Source organism: Colius striatus, chromosome 4 (assembly GCF_028858725.1).
Source record: "Colius striatus isolate bColStr4 chromosome 4, bColStr4.1.hap1, whole genome shotgun sequence".
Lineage (NCBI taxonomy): Eukaryota > Metazoa > Chordata > Aves > Coliiformes > Coliidae > Colius > Colius striatus.
This window is the reverse complement of record NC_084762.1, coordinates 55371958-55385860: the sequence shown is the minus strand read 5'-3', so window position 1 is coordinate 55385860 and position 13903 is coordinate 55371958. Positions and strand designations below refer to the sequence as shown.

Sequence of the window (13903 nt, the reverse complement as noted above, 5' to 3'; positions counted from 1 at the left end):
TTGTGGAATAAAAGGAAAGCAGCAGCTTCTGGTCTCCACATCAGTCTAAACATTGGAGTAAGTTCAGGAAACACTGGATTCTTCTCATCCTACTCGTGGCTGCTCTCAGTGAAATTCCCTGTACACTTCTTCAGCTCCAATATTTAGTTTTCAATGACCCTGCAACATCAGCCATTGTCCTTCTGACATAAAAAAAAACCCTGGATCAGCAACTACCATCAACTCTGAAAACTCAGTTTCAGAGAACAATTTTTTTTTCCCTGCTTCATTGGCATAATGGATGATAACAGGTATTTTCCATAAGGAAAATATCTGAGAGAAAAGCCCAATAAAATATATAGCAATTAGCAATATTACATCTTTAACAATTATTTTATTCAGTTGAAATACTAACAATTGTAATTATTTTCTGGATTAGAAATTTTTTAATTTTACATTTCTTAAGAGTAATTTAAAAAAATTACCTTCAATTTTTACCTAGCTTTGTAGCCTATGATGTAATACCGAATAATACTTACTGATCTATATATTTTCTCACTCAAGCCAATTCATCTGAATATATAGAGAGGATTCATGCTTTACATTGAAATTTAATCTTTATGGATCGAGTTATCTATTTACTTTTCCATACTATTTTGACCGTAAAGTTCTGTGAAATTCTGTGAATGAAAAATTACCACAAATAAATGGTTTCATTCACTACAAAAAAGAGCAGAATCATAAAATGATCATTGTTTGAAATTGATGGTAAGTTACAAATATTTTCTATAAAGTTGTGTCAATATTCAAATGAACACATCACAATGTGAAATCATAGAATCACAGAATAGTAAAGGTTGGAAGTGACCTTTAGAAATCATCTAGTCCAACCCCCTGTTAAAGCAGGTTCACCCTGATCAGGTCACACAGGAACCTGTCCAGGCAGAATTTGAAACTTTCTGTGTTCCACCCTGTGCCCGCTACCCCTCATCCTGTCACTGGGCACTACAGAAAAAAGATTCACCCCATCCTCTTGACATACACCCTCTAGGTATTTAAAAGTGGGGATAAGATCCTCCCTCAGTCTTGTCTTCTCCAGGCTAAACAGCCCCAGCTCTCTCAGCCTTTCCTCATAAGAAAGATGTCACAGTCTCTTCATCATTTTGGTAGCCCTGTGCTGGACTCTCTCCAGAAGTTCTGTCTCCCTTGAACCGGGGAGCCCAAAACCTGACACAGTACTCCAGATGTAGCCTTACCAGGGTAAGGTAGAGGGGGAGAATGGGGAGAATAACTTACCTTGACTTTTGGCCACACTTTTCTTAATGTACCTTAGGATATCATTGGTCTTCTTGGCCATGAAGACACATTTCCGGTTCATGTTTAGTTTGCTGTTTGCCAGAAATCCCAGGTCCCTCTCCATGGATGACACAAAACTAGGTGAACTGGCTGATTCACTGGAAGGCTGTGCTCCCATTCTTGACTGGCTTGGGAGCTGTGCAGAGAGGAATATCATGAGAGTCAACAGGGCAAATCCAGAGTCCTGCACCTAGAGAAGAACAACTCCTTGCACCGGTACAGGCTGGGAGAGACCTGCTGGAGAGAAGCTCTCCATAGAGGAACCTGGATGTTCTGGTTGACAACAAACTAAGCATGAGATGGGATAACTAATTAGAAATAGGTCTAAAGTGTAGGTCTCATACCCATCTCTTTGCATTAGCTAAACCAGCAAGTAAAGTACTTTTTACTTGCTATGGATAATACTGAAGAAATGTAACAAAACATACTGATATATAACTTTAGTAAAATTAGATTATATTGAAGAACATAAAAAATATTTTAAACACTTAGCTAAAGGTCCATCAAAAATGTTACAAGTTTAAGCTTTATCCAATTACAAAAATGACATATATCTCTAAAAATAAGCTTTCAGGAAAAATGCTTACTTTGTGCATATTTTCTACAGCATTTGAAAATATTTAAAAATGGTTATTCAGTAACACAGAACAAAGCTGAAACTGACTCAAATCAAGCCATCTAAAACGTAATGATACACAAAAGGTTTTAACTAAAATGAGATGTGCAAAACAATACTGGGGCTGTTTATGGAAGAAAAGACTGAGAGGGGATCTTGTTAATATTTACAAATATCTAAATGGTGGATGTCAGGAGGTTGGGACATCCCTTTTTTCTATAGTAGCTAGCAACAGGACAAGGGGTAATGGGATGAAGCTGTAACACAAAAAGTTCCATTTAAACATAAGAAAAAACTATTTCACTCTGAGGGTGCCCAGGGAGGGTGTGGAGTCTCCTTTCTTGGAGGTCTTCAAGACCCGCCTGGACACGTTCCTGTGTGACCTGATCTAGGTGCACCTGCTTTGGCAGGGGGGTTGGATTGGATGATCTCTAAAGGTCCTTTCCAACCCCTATCATTCCATCATTCTAAGATTACATTCAAGGAATGCAACTTGCTCCATTTACTTTTAAATTAATGACACTTTTAAGAAGGCCAAAATGCTGCTTTAATCTAAAGAACAACTTTTTTACAGAAATAAGAAATTAAATAGATATAAGTACAAAACATATATGACATCATCTTTATTTGGAATAGTTTTTGTTATAAATTGCTGTGCAGATCTGATTTTCTGCTCAAAATGGTAACAGTTAAGTCTCAATACTTGACCTCAATGATCACTAGTAGCAAAATCCAAATGTATCTAAAAAATGGCAGTCTTGAGTACATAGCTTTCTGTTAGCCATGTGAATGTTATAATCTCATGAATAGCACAGAATGAAGACAACCTGTAGCCTTCCACTCAGTTCAGGCTTTATTTTTATGATCATGAAAAAATAATAATCAGGAAAAAGTATTAAAAAAAGCACATAATAATTGATAAATCTACAGCGATTAGAACAAAAAGCCCAAACTTTCACAGAATAATGAACTTTTGGGTGCATGTAAGCCTACAGCACCCACTGTTTTATGAGGGTGAAAGAATATTTACTTAAGAAGTGCTCTATATGAGTTTTGAACTCAGCTAATTTATACTGAGCTTTGATGGGCCCATCATGTAATACTTAAGATGAGATATAGTTTTTGAGACTATTAACTTACACTTAAAGTTGCCCACATTATTCACATCTCATATTTCAAATTACATGACAAAAAATATCTCTCACATCAAGTTGCAGAAGTTACATACTGCAATGGAAAATAAGTAGCTTACCTCTGGTTTGAAGATGAATGACAGAAGATAGAGCAGGCTTGGAGAATCACATACACTTAAGAATTTTCTGCTAGATTTGAATACCAAAGATTTTTTTCAACTCTGAGAGAAGATGATAGAATTATCTTCCCAAGTGGATACCCCTGTCCACTGCAAATGGGGAAAAAAAAAAAAGTATCAGTTCAGGCATAACATGGTAATTTACAAGAAAAAAACCCAGCTATCTTAAAAATTCTCTTAAAATTAAATGAGCAAAATATGGCCATAACTTTTGTCCTGAGTGAATACTTATTACGTGCATTTTGTCTGACAGGCAATGAGTATGTGTTGGTCATACATATGAAGATCTAGGATGTGATGGAAGAAGAGGGAACGAAAACCTGGAAATCCTCATGCATAAAATAGGCAGGGAATTATACACACATATTTATTTATTTCTCCTCACCTCCATTTCTCTCATTTAAGGGACATTAATTACAGTAGTAATAGTATAGCAATTTCAACAGTATAGCTATTTGAATGCTTCAGTTCAACCAACAAAAGACAAAATGATTTCTTACTCGTAGCCTAGCAGAAACTCTCCCTCTTATGTTGCCAATTATCTCTACCTCAGTTCTTGCCATCTACAACCATTCTGTGTGGCAGATATTAACTAGCTCCACTCTCCAATACAGTAATACCCACTCCTGGCCTCTCACCAGCTACATTTTTGTGTACTTAATTTCTCAGGGCTTTTACTTCAAAATCCTGTTCTACTAGTACTGAAACTTTGGCTTAAGCTCAAGAGTTTGTGCCTCTCAGTTGCATTTCACAAAACACCCAATGCTTAAACTACTCCAGATTATCATTGTAAATGTCACTAAGTTACTTAAATTGCTGTTTTTATTCTAACATCCACCCTAAGATGTTCAGGTTTCCATATCCAGTAGTCTGAAATCCATGAACACTACACCCTTTGCATGATGATTTGGTCAATATGGGCTTAATGTTTCCTCAGAGTGAAGATCTCTGACGTTTTTCTTTTCTCAGTGGAAACTGATTAGCCAAGCTGCTCCAAGTCCTGACACTTGTGTACTTTCCTCAATGTACACAAAGAAATCTGCTTTCTCCACTCTGACTCCTCATACCTCACATTAGTCCTCCAAGCCTGGAGGAACCAAACATGGGATGAGGCCTTAAAAATCTCACTTGTGACCAGGGCTCAGAATAAGCCAATACTTTTGATCACCTCAGGGCTTCACCAGCCTGCAATGGGGCACAAGGCTGTCCCGACCTCTGCTCATTCCTGTCTACCCTCTTCCACAGTACTTCCTCCATGTTCAAATTCTTTAGAGCTTTCCCTGGGATCTCTTTTCCACCACGCAGTTTTTCAAACTCCCTCATGTTTCTGAGCACTGTCACCACCACCTGCTGCAGTCCAACCTCTGTGTCACCTCCTCATGCCTCTTGCGGCAGGCCCTACAGAAGGGGCACCTGAAGAGATTCCGGCCTCCTCCTCGCCTCTGCTCACCGGAGAGAGGCGTGAACGCCATAAAAGCAGGAAGGCTCAGTAAAAGCAGAGCATTTTCGGGTGGGTACCGGCCACCTTGTGCCTTTTTTTTTCTTTTAAGCCGCGGCCAAGATGATGCGCGTCCCCCTTCCCCCTCCTGCAGCTCTGCTGCTCCTCCTCCTCTTGCGGCCGGCGCCGGGCCCCAGCCCATCCCGCCACTGCGAGCACTCGGCCTTGCTCCCCTTCCTCTGCGGCTCACGGGAGACAAACGATCCGCCTGCCCTGGGCCGCGGAGCCCAGAGTCGGGCAGAGGCTCACGGCTGCCGCAAAGACAAACTTCCCCACCTACCTGGACGACCGCTGACGAGCGACGCCAACGACGGCTTCCCATTGGCTCTTGGACTAGCAAAGCACGACCAATCACGGCGCGGCGCAACTCGCCTTACCACCCACCCCAGCTACCCCGTGCTGCGGAGGGGGTTTGGCCGCCCGCGGGGGCAGGGTCACGTGACCTTCTGTTTACATCCTCTCAGCTGTTGGTGCACCTCCTCTCCTCGCCGTCTCTCACACCGACACGAACGCCGGTCGCGACCTGCGAACGTCTCCGACGCGCGGCCCAGGGGAGGCAGGGTAGTGCAGAGGGAGGCCGCCCTTTGCTTGTGCCGGTTCCTGCTCCTTCGGCGATCGGCCCCCCGCTGCGCTCCGCCCCGCCCGGGTGCCCGGGCCGCTCTCCAGCCTGCATTGCCACCTCCAGGCTGGTCTCGTGGCAGCTGCTCCGCGCAGGGTCGAGGATCCGCAGCAGAACGAGTGAGTGTCCCACGGGGGAGGGAGTCGGGCCGGGGGTGGGGGGGGATGTCGGGCAGGCAGAACTGTGCTCCGTAACTGCGCAGTGTAGCGTGGAGGCCGCCGTCGGACAGCCGAGAAGGTGAGTTGTGGAGCCAAATGAGCGGGGCACTCTGACCCCTGTCCTCTTCTCCCTCGTCCCCCCATCCGAGGCGGTCCGGTTTCTATTGTCCTTTGGCCCCGCACGCAGGCGCGCGCCCTGCCGAGGCACCGTTGGGGAGGCGGGGAGGAGGTTGTTTTCGCGCGGCCGGGACAGGGTGAGGGCCTGCTGTTGCGGAGGGTGGAGTATGTACGCCCTCGGCGGCCTATTCTTCCTCCTGTGCCCGATCCCTTCCTCCACCCCCTCGACCTTTCGCCGCATACGTAATAAATGATCTCTGTCCCGAAAAGGGTCAAGAGGAGCGGTGTTTGCTGTACCTGCCACGGGCCTGGGGCAGGTGCGAAGAGACGGAGAGGAGAGAAGCTTCCAGCGTTGAGACCCGAGCGAGGGGGGTGGAGGCAAGGTGAAGGCAGCGCTGATCGCCTGCTGCGGCTCGGCGCCTTGCCTTTTTGGCTGGAGAGTTTCACCTCCCAGTGAGAATGGGAGCTTGTGGTTTTATTTTTATTCTTTTTTTTCCTTATAATCTCAGGGGCAGGTGAGGGCTGCGTCTTCCAGGCCGAGGTATTTTTGGAGGAGGCAAAAGGGAGTGTGAGGAAACATCTTGTTTTCTTTCAAGAAAAACCTATGGGCTAAGGAAGGGTGTTCCTTCTTTCGGGAGAGGTGGTGTGGTAGTAGCGAGGGGAAAGTACTTTGTTTACATCAGTAAAGTGTGTAAAATGCATGGTAACTCTGCTTTTCACCGTGTAAGCCACGGTGGGTAGGTGGCGGTGGGAGTCGGTGAGGAGCCGCGGGGATAGGAGGAGGCCGTCTCTGTTGCCTGCTTGGGCAAGAACGCACGTTTTGTCTCTGTTTACATTGTGGTCTCTGTTTTGGCTGGGAGCATCGAAGGGGGAGGAGCAGGAACTCGCGCCGGGGCAGCCACCTCCTCCCATCTCAGTTTTCTTTGTTGTTATCTGTTCGGGAGAGGCGTCTTGGGGTCGCGTTGCCTGTAGCTGAGCTGCGGTCTGCGGTTCCTGCCTCCTTCTGTACAATTGCAGGTCTGGTCCTCCCCCCTGCCTCGGCAGTTGTCAGCGGCTCGCAGTGAAGTCGAAGGAAGGGGAAGGGAGGGCGGAGGGAGAAGGAATATCTTGGCATGTATTTGATACGCAGTCAGCAGCCTGGGCCTGCTCTCCAAAGCTCTGTCGCCTTTGACAGCAAAAGGGGAAAAAGAACCTTTTGTGGTGGAAGGGTGGGAGGTATTCATTCTTCTTGGTAGAAGACGAAGGAAAACGTCATCTTTGGGGTCTGTGTGAGAGATGAAATGGAAGTACTGAACTACTGCAGTGTGTGGAGAGTGTTTGTGTCCTTGCAGTACTTAACAGTGCTCACCTAGCTACTTTTTCCCTAGTGGAAATTTTTTAATCCTATCAAGTAAAAGTCAAGCACAGTTAAACTGTAGACTTCAGCAAGAAGTTAAGGTTTCTTATGATAACAAGCAGTAAACTTTGAGACAGACACAAAAATGTCACTAGTAAGGCTAGTCAAAACTTGAGTGAATCAATAAAGATACTTAATCCCCCTTGACCATCTGCCCTCTATAGTACAGAAGATGATTTTAAGAGACAAGATGCAAAAAAATGTAATGCTTAAAGTTAGTAAGTGATGAGAGTGTATTGTGAGAGTACCATTTTAACTGTAATTCATTATTTTTGCAAATGACTCAATAGAGTGACACATTTTTTGCCCCACAGGACCCTTACCTTGCTCTGGGCAGACCATCTCAGAAAGGAATCAGGTTTAGATAAATAAAGCTGTCTTCTGCGAAACTCCTGCCTGATGTGTTGGGAAAGTTTGAAAAAATAATTTGGATGTGTAGGTGGACAAATGTGTGAAAGATCTGTTGGCATTTTTAACTGGCTTTGTGTAAATAAATATAATATTAAGAATGTAAGATGTATGTGAGGTCAGAGAGCCACAGTGGGGGCTTTGGAAATGGACACTTAAATGCTCTTTACAACAGTCATCCTCGCTCAGAAAAACAGTTGGATATTGTTGGTAGGTCTGCAGTGAGGAGAATGCAGTGAAATCACAGAAACGGAGAAAAGTATTAAATACTGGACAGCCATGGATGGCCAAGTGCTGTTGATGGGTCTGTGCGAGATTAGGTTCTTTCTCTTCAAAATCTCCAGTCTCCACTCCAGAATTATTGTAAAAATCTTTCTACTCCTAATTGGCTTTCTTTCTGAGTTTTCTTTAAGCAGTCCCAGACTTCATGTTGTGACTTGCCTTAGATACTTGACTAGCCAGTTTAAATTTTGCAGTACTCTATTTATAAAGTTTATGAAGTCTTGTCATTTTTATAGACTTAATCTTGGCAGATTGATTATTTTTATTGCTGAGTCTTCTGTTTGTCGATTGATGACTGCCTCAAGCTGCAGCAGCTCCTTTTGAAGAGGCTTTTGCCTAATAGGAGACTAAGAATGGGACCTCCCTACCAGATATGTATTGTAGTTTTCTATGCCTGTGTTGGACCATACCAGAGCAGTCACTCGGCTGTGTTTCTGTAAACTGAAAGTGAGGTTACTTTAAGATGATTTGCATTCTGTAGCTAAAGGTAGGCTTAGGCATGATACTAGTGCAGGTGGAAGTCTTAAAAGAGCATGTTGCCCATGACTCTAGTCAAACTTGAAGGAAGAAATGGTACCAGAAAGATCAAATATCAAGTTCCTGGTCCCAGACATGGTTAGTAATACACTTTGTTTTTGTTGTATTGTTTTCCCAAAGGTACTCCCAAAACTCAGTATAGGTGAGTTTGTTTTGGTTGGTTTTGTTTTTTTTTTTTCCCATGCAGTTTTCCAGAAAGGTTTATGCCAGGAGTTTTGAGAGTTCTGCAAAACAAATTAAAGCAATTCTGAAGTAGTTAGGCACTATGGAACACTCATCCCAGTCTTCAATACATGGTGAGAAACACCTGAGAATACAGTCGTTGTTTCTGGATAAGAAATGTCTTTACACATACCTGTTCTTTTTCATTTCTTGCTTTGTTTCCATTTTCAGCAGGCTAGTCAGAGATCTGCTGCTTCACCCTGCTGACTGAAAGTGATGCTGTGTAGCTGATCATTAGTTAACTCTCTAAGAAGTGACTTGAAGTCTACAGCACTTTGCACTCTTGAATGAAAACGTCATTGACTATTATGTCATTTATTTTACCTAATTGGAATGTAAATTCCTCAAAGCAAAAGTGAGAAGACTATATGTGCCATCTTGCAAATGAGTAATCAGGTATATGATTGGCCTAAGGCATTCCAGGAGTCTTCCAGTAGGGTCAGAAGTTGATCTCTATACTTCATTCTCTTTAAGCAAAGACTGTGGATTTTTTGATGGAGAATTCTTTTAATAAATGTGCTTTGCAAAAGTCTGATAACACTGTTGCACTTCTTTCTTTTCTGGAGTTGTAGGAAGTAGAGTGAAGTAATTTATATGAAATGTTATGGCTATAATTACACTAGAACATCAGGAAATAACTAGCTCCTTTGGGACTTATTTGTGTGCACTGTATGTTAATGAAAACCCTCAGGCTTGCTTAATGTAAGCTCTTAATGTAGTTGCTGATGCTGTGCTGTTTAAGAAATTAGGCTGAACTTCTGAGCCTTGAAGAAAGGATAGAATTTGTAGTAGCTTAGGATGCTGAATATATTTTTTTTCAGGACTGAATAGTTAGCTGTATGCCATTCAGAATAGTAGTGTTAGTTCTCTGTCCTTTTTGGCCAGTGCATTGGCCACCTCCATGTTGCAGTTAGTGTTGGCTACTGCAAAGTTAACAGTGATGTTAACTAATCACAAGGACCTTGAAATCCTGTGTGGATTCCCGTTAAATGTACTTCTGATCAAAAGTTTATTGGAAGCATTGAAAGTAAGAAGTAAATAAAAATGCACTGAAAGTAAAGATGTCTTTAGAAATGGTGGTTAGTCCAAAGAAACATATTTCTGGAAACAAAAATTATTGGAAGTTGTATCTAGAGAGCAACTCTGGTGTCCATCACTTGTATGTTGTGACTATTATTGGGTGTGTGAGTTGTTTCTCACTGAATTTTATCAGTCCTTTAAACTGAAGCACAACAATGTAAGTTGTCTTTCATAGTGAGGAGAAAACACTTTTAGAAGTCATCATAGAACAGTTAAAGACAAAACTCCAAACTCCATATCCCTAAAATAGTTTAAATGTGACATCAGGAGTCACCATAGTAACTCTCGGGCTGCAGATTCTGGTACATTCTCATGTGGAGGAGTTATAGAGTGGGGAGGTGACTGTGGAGGTGGAGTAAGCTCCTTTGGTTAGAGGTCTGTCTTGTGACAGAAAAGTCTTGGAGACCACTGCTTGGAGATGTGTTTAATGAAGGCTAATTTTGGAGTTGTGTCTTTGTTTTGTATAATGTTTGCTGATGAAAGAATGGGAAGATCTAGTTTACTGTGCAAAACATTGAGTTCTCTGAGTTGCACAGATCTTGAAGATTCAAGATACTGTAAGTGTTCTTAAGGCGATATAAAATATTTTGGCTTACAATTTCTGTCAGACCTTGCATTTTGCTCCAGACTTTCTCAAAGTAGTATTTGCTCAGCATACAACTGCAGAACAAAAGTGGAATTTGGATTTGCAGTGTTTCTAGTATGTAAAAGAAGACAAATGGAATTAAAGTTTAAAAAGTTGTTTGAGAAAACAATCCAGACATTGTCAACAAAAACTTCAAATTAGCTTCTAAGCTTAATTTTAAATGTAATAGGCTTGGAGGAAGTGATTTCATGCAGACTGGTATCTTTGAAGTCCTGCATGAAGGATGTGTATGTGAAGGGTGCTGTAGGGCATCTGAGTTGTCAGCATAGAGCTGTTAGATATGAGATAGGGTTTACTGAAGGCCTACATTCTTCTGAAGTTTAGAAAAAATGTCTTGCTAACTTGCCAGTAGAAGTAGCTGAGCAGTTAAGAGAAGGAAGTCTTTTTCTTGGTTGTTAACATGTATGGTTTGCTGGAGAGTCATTGTGTTTATACACACATTCACACAAAGAAAATGTGCACAGCTACTCAGTTGTGTGGCAGCCTAGTGACTGTCAACAGGATCCTATAGTTTTGAGAACCTGGCGATGACAGACTGCACATTCAGTTCCAGTTACAAGCCAGAGTGTTTCTAGGTTCGTTCTCCCGATAACTTTTATGTGTGTTTTGGCTGATGGTGCCTTAACTTTCATCTGATAGCTTTTCCTATCCCAACTGTTGTGTTCCTTTCAAAGGACACATCCCTTAGCTTTATGTAGTTTGTATTCTCTGTAGGATTCTTAAACCAAAGCAGCGGCAGTAGCTCTTCTTGCTGTTTTGCAGGGAAGCAAGGACACAATGTGAGTTGAAGAATTTTCTGTTCTGTTACTTAGTGCTAAATGTTGCCATGTCACAGACCAAGTAGCCTATAGTTAGCCTGAGGACCTACAAGAGCACTAGAGGTCTGCATGAGCACCTGAGTCACGTTGCAAATATGAAAGGCTTGCTGTTATTATAGAAGCTTTTCTTTGCATATAGATTTTTTTCCTGGATGATTAGCACCAAATTTGTTGTATTGGACAATATTCTACCAGGAAGTATCTAACTGCCATTGGGAAGATTTATTTTTTTCCTTTTTCCCAGCTGATGTCTACAAATGTTTTCAGAGATTTAGCAGTAGCAGTTAGAGTCAAATCAGAGTTCTTGTATGGTAGTAGTTCAATGTAGTAAAAGGCAGTGTGTAGTAATACAATAGACACAAAATACATGTGCTTTTGAGTGTAACTATTCAAAGTATATGTATTGGTGCTATGCTAGCAAAACAGCATTTGCTATCAGTTCTTGTCTTCAAGAGTGAAAGGGAACTCAGTTTCAAAGAGAATATCTCAGATGTCTTGTTTGTTCATATTAAAAAGAAAAAGACAAAAAAGATGCTTCTCCAAAAAGAGATACCTGCATCAGTGCACGTCTTCTGCAAGTGATATGATAGTCGTTGGAATTGTTTATGGTAATAGTCAGCTAGTGAAACATATCCTGCAGTTGAGATGCTTGTGGTGTCCCTGTCCTGAGTGAAAGGCTGAATTCCTATAAATGGTTGTTTCAACACTGAAAGAAGAACTAGGACCATGTGGTTGGGAGAAAATGTGAAGTAGTTACTATTCTGAGAGTTCATTTGTGTTATTTTGGTAGCAAGGGTTTTTAACGGATATTCAGGAATTACCATGTGATTTTCTTGACAAATATTTGACAAGAAGAAGCCAAGTGATACTCCTTAACCTAGTCAGGACACTGTGCAATGTAGCAGTCTATATATCAAAGTTAAAGATGAGAAAGTCAGAGCTACTATCCTGGTAATCATATTTTCAACACAATTGTTTTGGCTTGATGGTTATGGGTAAAATATGTGTGAGTTGGCATTGCTGAAAGAAAGAACCTTGAAGTTCACAAAAGGAAATGCTTAATTTCAGCAAACAAAGCAAAAGGTTAATATTCTTGCAGTACTAATAATTTCAAATAATTAGTAATGTTGTGAGTATTTCTACTAGGACAGCAGTTTGCCGTTAAAGGATTTGATTCCCATCTGAAAATCTTTGAGATTCACAAAGTTCTTTTTTATTCTTGTGTTGTGCTGGATTCTGGCAGGTGGCGTGTGACCCTACTATGTATTTGCAAAGTTCTCCACTTTACTCTTTTGAGAATTAACTGTGGTTTTGTTTCCATTCAATGAAGTCACTTGCTCCCCACTTTCTTAAGCTTTGTGGTATTCTTCTTTCAAAAACCTCTAAATATGGCATTATTTCAGTCGAGGTCAGTGAAACTGAAAGGACACTGGTAAGTTTCTTTAACTTCTGCTGAGCTGACAATTAAAACCTGGTAGGCCTTAGTCTCAGCTTATTTACTTCAGCTAATTATGCATTCATTATGGCTAAGACTCACTACTGCTGAGTTTCCTGATATTCTCTGATGATTCTGGAGTAATCACCTGTCATTAGAAGTTAGTGTAGGATTTGACTTTTCCATTGTGAAAGGGTCTGGATGAAGTTGTTAGTGATAAAACTACTGCAGGTTATGTGATTGCAGCAGCCTCTTGTGTTACATCTGTAAACTACACTTCTCTCAGGTGAAAACCATATACTTTGCATGACTGAAAAAAGCTTCATGGGGTAGGATTATGGAGATGAAGATACTATATAAATGTACAGCTGCTGCATAAGCAATGATAAAAGGTTCTCAATTTCCATATCTTGGTGAAATACCTGCATGAATATCTTGAAATGCTCACTGAAGCTTTCCCAAATGCTCCAAATCCCCTCCAGACTATGTCTGTTGTTTATACTGTAAGCAAATCATAACTTGTAGTACATTTGCTGTAGTACTTCATTCATACCTGGAGACAAAAAAACCCCAGTAGTGCAGAAACTTTTTCATGTTAAAAATGTGCTTTTAAAGAAGCCATATAATGTGTTTTAAGTAATTCTAGTTAGTTTAGGCATACATGGCCTCAGGTCCAGCCAGCAGTGAGGCTAAGCACATACTCTTAGTAGCATACAAACACAAACATTTGGCATGTATGTATATAAATACATAGTTGGTCATTACATCACCACAGAAAGTGCAGCACTCATGCAAGCATGGACAGCATCTGTGGCCTTATCATCTTTCTGGATGGTCAAGGTGAATGTCTGCTTATGGTAAACACATGTATGTGTATAGTATGGATCCTTGCAGTTTTACTGGGTTTATTTAGACACTCATTCTGCTCTTCTGTTCCTTGTATCTGTTTATGTTCCATTGCCTCTTACGCACATGTACACATGCTCAGCCACTGATCACAGTCACCACAGGTTCTCTGGCAGCGCTCTTGGACCCCCATTTCCCTCCAGCAGCCAACACCTTTAGTTGTCTCATGTGGGCATTCTGCCCCATCACTAGTTCTCAGCCCATGCTGCCAATTTGCTGACTAGTCCAGCTGAGTACTGCTTGTCATGTAGTCTTTGGTTCCTCTGGTAAAGTTCCTATGACAGGGTTTGTGCAATCCACAAGCATCTTTCCCCTGCATCCTATCCTAAATCTTGTAGCCCTTCTTATAGGTCATATCTCTTGGTCTGAAGAGTGTCCTAGAGAGGCGCAGTGGTAGGGATGTGGGGAGAGCCAGTGGCTTTTCCTGTGAGAGTCCTTGATGAAGCTGGGTCAGGTGTTTACAGGGGTTCCCCACTCTGAAGTGTGTGCCTCTGCTCTTTCAGAGAGCAGCTTTGCAT

At 41.8% G+C, this 13903-nt stretch overlaps 1 protein-coding gene and 1 long non-coding RNA gene across 4 annotated transcripts in view; one reads left to right on the top strand and one right to left on the bottom strand.

Moving 5' to 3' along the window:
- Positions 1 to 1129: 1129 nt before the first annotated feature.
- LOC133625403 (uncharacterized) lies at positions 1130 to 5835 on the bottom strand. Its single transcript, XR_009818713.1, has 3 exons — positions 5042 to 5835; positions 3204 to 3353; positions 1130 to 1471 (listed from the first exon to the last, which is right to left on the bottom strand). It is a non-coding gene; the product is annotated as an uncharacterized LOC133625403 (long non-coding RNA).
- The window catches only part of PCMTD1 (protein-L-isoaspartate (D-aspartate) O-methyltransferase domain containing 1), a 41790-nt gene continuing 33037 nt past the window's right edge, over positions 5151 to 13903 (top strand). The window contains exon 1 of one of the 3 annotated variants that reach the window (XM_061996066.1): positions 5151 to 5499. The gene's annotated coding sequence lies outside the window, so the exon portion shown is untranslated. The remainder of the gene's footprint in view (positions 5500 to 13903) is intronic. The other 2 variants (XM_061996067.1, XM_061996065.1) reach the window with 2 other exon arrangements.